Source organism: Mobula hypostoma, chromosome 3 (assembly GCF_963921235.1).
Source record: "Mobula hypostoma chromosome 3, sMobHyp1.1, whole genome shotgun sequence".
In the NCBI taxonomy this organism is placed as follows: Eukaryota; Metazoa; Chordata; class Chondrichthyes; order Myliobatiformes; family Myliobatidae; genus Mobula; species Mobula hypostoma.
The window spans coordinates 30,820,676-30,828,047 of record NC_086099.1 but is presented as its reverse complement, the minus strand read 5'-3'; positions in this window follow the sequence as shown (position 1 = coordinate 30,828,047).

The window sequence follows — 7,372 nt, the reverse complement described above, 5'->3', positions numbered from 1 at the left end:
GTTTGAGACAGCGTGGTTGGTGAAATTCAAGTCCAATTTTAATCGTCATTTAACCATACATGAACACCTATGTATAAGGCCAAACGAGACAGCGTTACTCCTGAGCCAAGGTACTAACAGTTATACATAGCACAAGCACATATAGCACATAAAAGATGACAGTAAAATACAGTCACAAAGAAAAAAACAGTCCAAGTTCCTGAGTCCATGAAAGTTGCAGCAGTCTACGGTCAAGCACCAGACAGCTTGTCTTCTGCCAAGTGAAAACCGGAGGGTAGCACTGACTCTGACACCACTCCGCCCAGATGGCCGCAAACAGGCCTAGTCTTTGCTACAGCCAAGGCCACTCAGCTCCCTCGGTGTCTGCACAACACCAGGTACACACAGCATGTACAAGACCAGAGTGAAACGCAGTCACACAAGAAAGAGCACAGTCCAAGTCCCTGAGTCCGTGAACTTCGCAGCAATCTGCAGCTGAACACTACACAGTTTGTCCTCTGCCGACTGAACACTCAGGGCATCTCAGAAGCCTCCGTCACCGACTCTGACGCCCCATTTCTGGGCGGCTGCAAACAGGCAACAAGATGGCTTAAGGCCTAGTCCTTGCTACAACCATTCGTCAATAAACCAACGAACAGGACTTGTAGCATTCCACATTGTCAATGTCCAACAGGGGCTTGCGATCACAGGAAAAGCAACTAAGGCCTTCACTTGCTGTTAGACTGCACACTGGCTACGTGCACCCACTCCAAAACCTCTCTGGCATCATGGTCCACACCAAGTCCAGCTCCTTCAGTTTCTCTGCTAACCAGCAACTCGCTGATGGGGTAGACCTGCAGTAATTTAACTTCTTAAAGTCCAGCAGTGTCTTTTGATTGTAAAAAACTACATTGAGAAAAGGCAATATCATCTCTGATTGGCCTCGTAGAAGCTGCTCTGTCTAAGTGCTCCAAAAAAATGTCACTATTGTTCCTGGAAATGTCCCTAATGTATTCCACAATGGCACGCAATTTCTCTGGGTCCGTGGTTATGCCTTGGAGTAAACGAATGTAACCGAGAAAGGAAATTACTTGGGTGTGGACCTGGCATTTTATCAACTCGCAGTACAGCTGGTGTTCAAGAAGATGCTGAAGGACTGATCCAATGTGACAGTCGTGATCTTGGGGGTCTTTGGATGAGATGAGGATGTCGTCAAGGTAGACGAACAGATACCTGTGTAGCTTGCCTCAGAGGGCCTTGTTGATGAAGGCTTGGAAATTGGTTGCACCATTGGAAGGTCGTAGTGGCCGGTGCATGTTATGAATGGCAACTTCCACGCAGACCTGACGCTGCCATTGAGATTGTATATGCTCTGTAGATCCAGTTTGGGAAAGATTTAGGCCCTGTGGAGTGTTGCGAATGTACCGTCCATCAAGGGGATAGGGCAACAGTTCTTAATGATAAATTTTTGAGTCCACAGTAGTCAATGCAGTAACAAATACCCCATTTTTCTTTTTGACAAAGAAGAACCCTGAACCAGCTGAGAACAGTGATGGTCGAATTAAGCTGTGCTATAGCACTTTGGCGATGTTGTCATTCATGGCTTGGGTCTTGGGAGGGGAGAGGGAGAACAGACAACCTCTGGGAGGGTAGTGCCTGTGAAAAGTTCAATCACACAGTCGTGTGGTCTGTGATACAGCAAGATGCTGTCTTCCCCTTCACATGGTATTCCTTTGGGAGTTTGGTCAAGTGGAGGGTTTTCTTCATCTCCACGGTTTTACGGGGTGGGGTCAACTGTGATTTCAGGCAGGTGTGTCCCCAGGATAACCAGGAGAAGTGAGGGTTGTGAGTGGAGAGCTAGGGGTAACCCAAGATGAGAGGAGTGTCAGGTGAGACGATCAGGAGGAATTGGATGGACGTGGTGCTCTCTGATCCTCATGAGCACAGGTGTTGAGTCTCAGACCCGAGATATATCTGTCAATTGCCATGATATAGATAAGGTGTGAGATAGGCTGGGTAGAGAGTCCAAGCTGCACACACAGAGTCCAGTTTCTGCAGTGCCAGAATCCACCAGAGCCTCCTGTGTGCGTAGAGCCATTGGGGTGTGAAGGAAGACAGGGACTATGGCACTGGAACGAGAGGATGAAGGGAGCATACCAGAACCTTCAGTCAACCACTCAGCCCAACACTGAACTGTTCCCACAACCTACAGGCTATCCTTCAAGACTCTTCATCTCATGTTCTCAGTATTTATTGCTTATTTATTTATGATTTTTTTCTCTTTTAGTATTTGCACAGTTTGTTGTCTTTCACACATTGTTTGTTTGTCTGTCCTGTTGGGTGTCGTATTCCATTGATAAGCTTCTGAATAGCTAAATGCAATAAAAAAAACACTTCCTATTATACTCTGTGAGCAGGCAGCCCAGCGTTGAATTCTGAAGCTGACAAATGAATCTCACAGTTGTTCATGGTGACATAAACAGCCTTTGATAATAAATTTACTTTGAACTTTGAAGGAAGTCCTAGGCTCTACCTGGTAGTGCAGTTTTCCCGGACGCAGTTAGCATTTGATACGCGGTGATCGGCGGCTCTGCAGTAAGTGCACAAGTTGTTTCTCCAACAATGTTCATGATCTGGAGAGTCATTCCATGAGACATTTCTCAATTTGAAGGGCCAGGGTGATAAGGCTTTCGAAATTGGTGGACATCCCTTGGGCAGACAGCTCATCATTCCGAGAAGCCATGATGGTAACGGGTCAACAGTGCTTTTGCATTCTGCACTCCGTCGCAAGGGTCCTGAATTCCACCGTGTAATCCAGCAGGACATGTGCTTTGATGCAGGCAAAGTATCCATCCTCTGCCTCCCTTCCACTTCCCAGATGGTCAAATAACCTGCCGCATCTCAGCAGTGAAATTTTCATTTTGGTTTCAAATGGGGGCTTTATTGTCCTAGTTAGCAGCAGCACAGGTCAGAGTTCACTCAGTCAAGAGAGAAATGACTAAAGCAACCTTGGCTCAGTTGGTAACATACAGGGATGGCTGGAGCTTGAAGTGTAAGGTGCACTGGGACAGGAAGTTGTGGCATTGGGTTGGGGATCCTTCGAGGCATTTGGGTACCAGAAGCCAGGGCTCCAACGGAGGAGGCTGACTGGAGTGGGGAAGTTGTAACAAGATGGAGAGTTGGCTGGGATTGGTGAGCAGGTATTCAGTGGTTCCCTGCTGCTTCTGGATCATGTACCCTTGTGGATGGACAATGTCCTTTAGGCAAGCAAACTCTGCCGGGTCAATCGCTGGTTCGCTCACCCTGTCCAGAAATGTAGAGGCAGCTTGACCCAAACATGGAGCAGTAGAGACGATTCAGCAGTGAACAATGACATTAATAAACAACAAGCCGCTGAAAAAGTTCATGATCATAACGAGACCAAGAGTCCATCTCATCGTACAAGAGATCTATACAAGAATCTGTTAACAGTGAGATAGAAGCTATCTTTCAGCCAGGTGGTACGTGCTTAAACCGGCTCCAATGCATGTGGTAAAGCCACTAAATTGAGAAATTGGATCCATTAACACCCAATTTTCATATGCATCAAAAGTAATTGGACTAGTGGTCTCTTCTGCATGAAACCTCATCCAGTGCAAAACTGGTTTGAGCAATTCCACTCCCAAATTACTTCAACATGTCTGACTTTATTTAGCATCATCCCAAAGCCATAGACAATAGCATTAAACAATTTGGCTTACACAGCAATATTTATGTAAATCTCCAGAGAGCCACAATACTAAACACCACTAGAATAGTTTGAAAGTTCCAAGCAATTGTGTAAAGAGTGCACTTGGCTATGTCCATAATTCAGGTTTTACCAGCTTGAGCTGAGAAAAAATATAAAATAATAATAATTAAGTAATAAATTAGTAATAAATAATAATAAAGAGTTAATAAATTTCACAACATATGCCAGTGATATTAAATCTGATTCTGATATGGAGAATATGAATTGTAGAGTCCTTGAATGTGAGTCCAGAGATTGTGAAATCAATGTTGAAGTGATTGAAGCTAACCACTCTGGTTCAGGTTACTGATGGTTGAAGGGTAATAACTGCAGACATCCCACCTCTCCCGGAAGTTCTAGGCGTCTCCTGCATATCGATAGTGGCTCCCTGATGCCCGGAAATTATATACAATATCCCGCAAATCGATTTTTTTGAGAGGGAGAGGGAGCAAGAGCAAGAGGTAGAGGGAGAGGGAGAGCAAGAGGGAGCATCCTGATTGGTCTCTCTTCGTGCTAAGTGGACCTATCAGTTTTCTCTGTGGGCGGGCTTTACAGTCGACCTCAAAAATAATGACAGTGTTGCTTGCTGCACTGTTTGCAAGAGTGACTTTTCTATTGCCCATGGTGGGTTAAAATGTAAAAGGCATGTTGAGGTGAGTTTAACAGGTGTCATTTGTTTATTAGCGTAGCTAACGTGGCCAAGTGGTTAAGGCATTGGACTAGCAACCTGAAGGTTGTGAGTTTGAGCCCCAGCCGAGGGAACGTGTTGTGTCCTTGAGCAAGGCACTTAATCACACATTGCTCTGCGACGACACTGGTGCCAAGCTGTATGGGTCCTAATGTCCTTCCCTTGGACAACATTGGTGTCATGGAGAGGGGAAACTTGCAGCATGGGCAACTGCTGGTCTTCCACACAACCTTGCCCAGGCCTGAGCCCTGGAGAGTGAAGACTTTCCGGGTGCAGATTCATGGTCTCGCAAGACTAACGGATGCCTTTAACGTTATTTAAACTAGCTGGCTAGCTGCTAAGGAACTACTCTATTGATGTCCTACGTGATGACACCAAACCCCCTGTAGACTTGTGAAACATGGTAATATAATATAAGTACATACTTTAATATCACATTTTCTGCATATACCCAACTTGGTTTACAGATTAGACAAAATCACTAAACGAAGTATTGAAGATCAACCGGGGAGGGGGGGGGAATATGGGGTTGTGGGGAGGCTGGGGTGCTACCTCTCTGAAATGGTGGTGCTACCTCCCTGAAATGAGTTTTTGCAGGGTGGGATGTCTGTAACTGTTTCTTACCTTTGTGGTGTGGGACCTGAGACGCCCTTCCTAACAGCAACAGTGAGGAGAGAGCATGGCCTGGATGGCGGGGTCCTTGATGGAGGATGCTGGTTTTGTGGCAGTACTCCTTGTAAACATGCTCAAAGGTGGAGAGGGCTTTTCCTGTGATCGACTGGGCATATCCACTACTTGAATTGGAGCCTTTGGATGCAACCTGCAAACTCCAGCATCTGTGAGCAGTCACAAGGTTACTTCACTGCATTTGTACCTGTTTAAGAGGGACACTGGTGACAATGGGATCAGTGTTTTATCAGCTTCAGAATTCAATGCTGAGTGTAACAGGAAGTGTTCTTTTCCTTACATTTAGCTATTCAGAAGCTTATTGAATGGATGCTTCAGTGGTGCCACTGCTAGCTGTCTGCTGTGAGTAATCATTCTATCTAAGGCACGACTAACTCTGCACCAGTACCAGCAGCTGCCACACCAGTGCTAATTATCTCTGTACAAAGAAGTATCCTATTCGCCCTAAATGAGGATGCATCTCAAAAATGATAGTGTGTTTAGATTCTATTATAACAGAAAAACAAGTAAAAATCTCAAAAAGTCATTTTTTTCAGGGAAATTGTACATGCGAGCTCCTTTCATATTTTGCGACCTTGTTTGTGGTTTTGATGTCTTACTGCTACATTCCAACGTCTCCTCTGTGGCTGAAGCTGACCTATTTGTCCACACAGACATCCCTGGAAAAACTCTTGCCCTATGTGGGAAGGCATCAGGCCATGGCCCATGGCTTTCTGAGGAATTGGCTTGCTGTGAGTCACAGGGAAGAGGTCACGGTGGAAGATGAAAAGCTGTGTGTATGAGAGGGGGTGGGGGGGATTGTGTCAATGACCTAAAACTGTCCGGTGACTTGGATGCACAAAACCAAGGAGGAATCCAACATTGAAACAGGCCACTTGTTCTATCAGACGGGAGGTTCAGAATCCTGAAGTCCCACACCAACAGGGTAAGGAGCAATTCGTTTCCTCCAACCCTCGGGTGCTTGAACCTTCCTGCTCAACTCTAACCCTACTCAGCAGTGGGATGAGACATCTGTACACTACCATGGACTTCTTTGATTCTGTCATTTGTTTCATTTTGCACAAAGTCCTGCATTTACAGTCATTTTTCCCTCTTATTGTCAATGTACGGTATAATTTTATCTGATACTAATCCTTTTTATTTTTCCCACATTCATCTCTTCCCAGATTCTTCCACTCACTTACATTTAGGGGCAAGTTACAGTGGCCAGGTAAACTATCAACTCATGCATTTCTAAGATTTCTATCAATTTATTTATTTACTGAGATCCCGCACAGAATAGGCCCTTCTGGCCCTTCGAGGCACACCACCCAGCAACCCACCTATTTAACCCGAGCCTAATCATAGGACCAATGACCAATTAACCTAATAATCAGTACATCTTTGGACTGTGGAGGAAACCTGAGCACTTGGAGGAAACCCATGCAGTCTCTGGGAGAACATACAAACTCCTTACGGACCGTGGCGGGAATTGAGCCCAGGTCATTGGTACTGTGAATCGTTGTTCTAACCACCACACTACCGTGCCCCCCCCCCAAGACGTGGGAGGAAATGCACGAGATCACAGAAATGTAGAAACTCCGCACACTCAGCACCACAGATTAGGAAGTGACTCTCAGTCACTGGAATCTGTGAGGAAACAGCCCTGACTTTATCATCCTGGCCTCTCTGTGAACTGACATTCAGCCCATTCCATTGTGACCTCCAGACCCAACTCCTGGAATCCTAGCCACAGTGTCTGGTCCCTTCTCTCCTCCGAGTTGCATTTACACACTCTGAGCGGGACTCATGATGGTGAAGGGAATGAATCAGGGAAGGGATGGTAGCCAAGGACGTGACTCTCCTCCTTCACAAGAGGAACACGTTTCTTACTGCAGGAAAGCAATTTATTGCCAAGTAGCATTGCACTGTTTGTGGGGGACAGCCATTCATTCACATGCAGCATCACCCTTACTGCTATAGACTGTAGGATGTTCATTAATAACAAATCTACGGCTGTAAAGAATGTTGTGGCTAACTAAAACTGAGCTCAAAGTTCAGAAAGTTCAAAGCAAATTTATTACAAAATACATACTGCATAGGTCACAATATACAACAATGAAATTCATTTTCTTGCAGGCATACTCAATAAATCCAATAACCATAGTAGAACCGATGAAAGTCCACAAGGTGGACAACCAGTGTCAAAAGACGACAAGCTGTGCAAATATAAAAAGAAAGAAAAACAAAGAAATAATAATAAATAAATA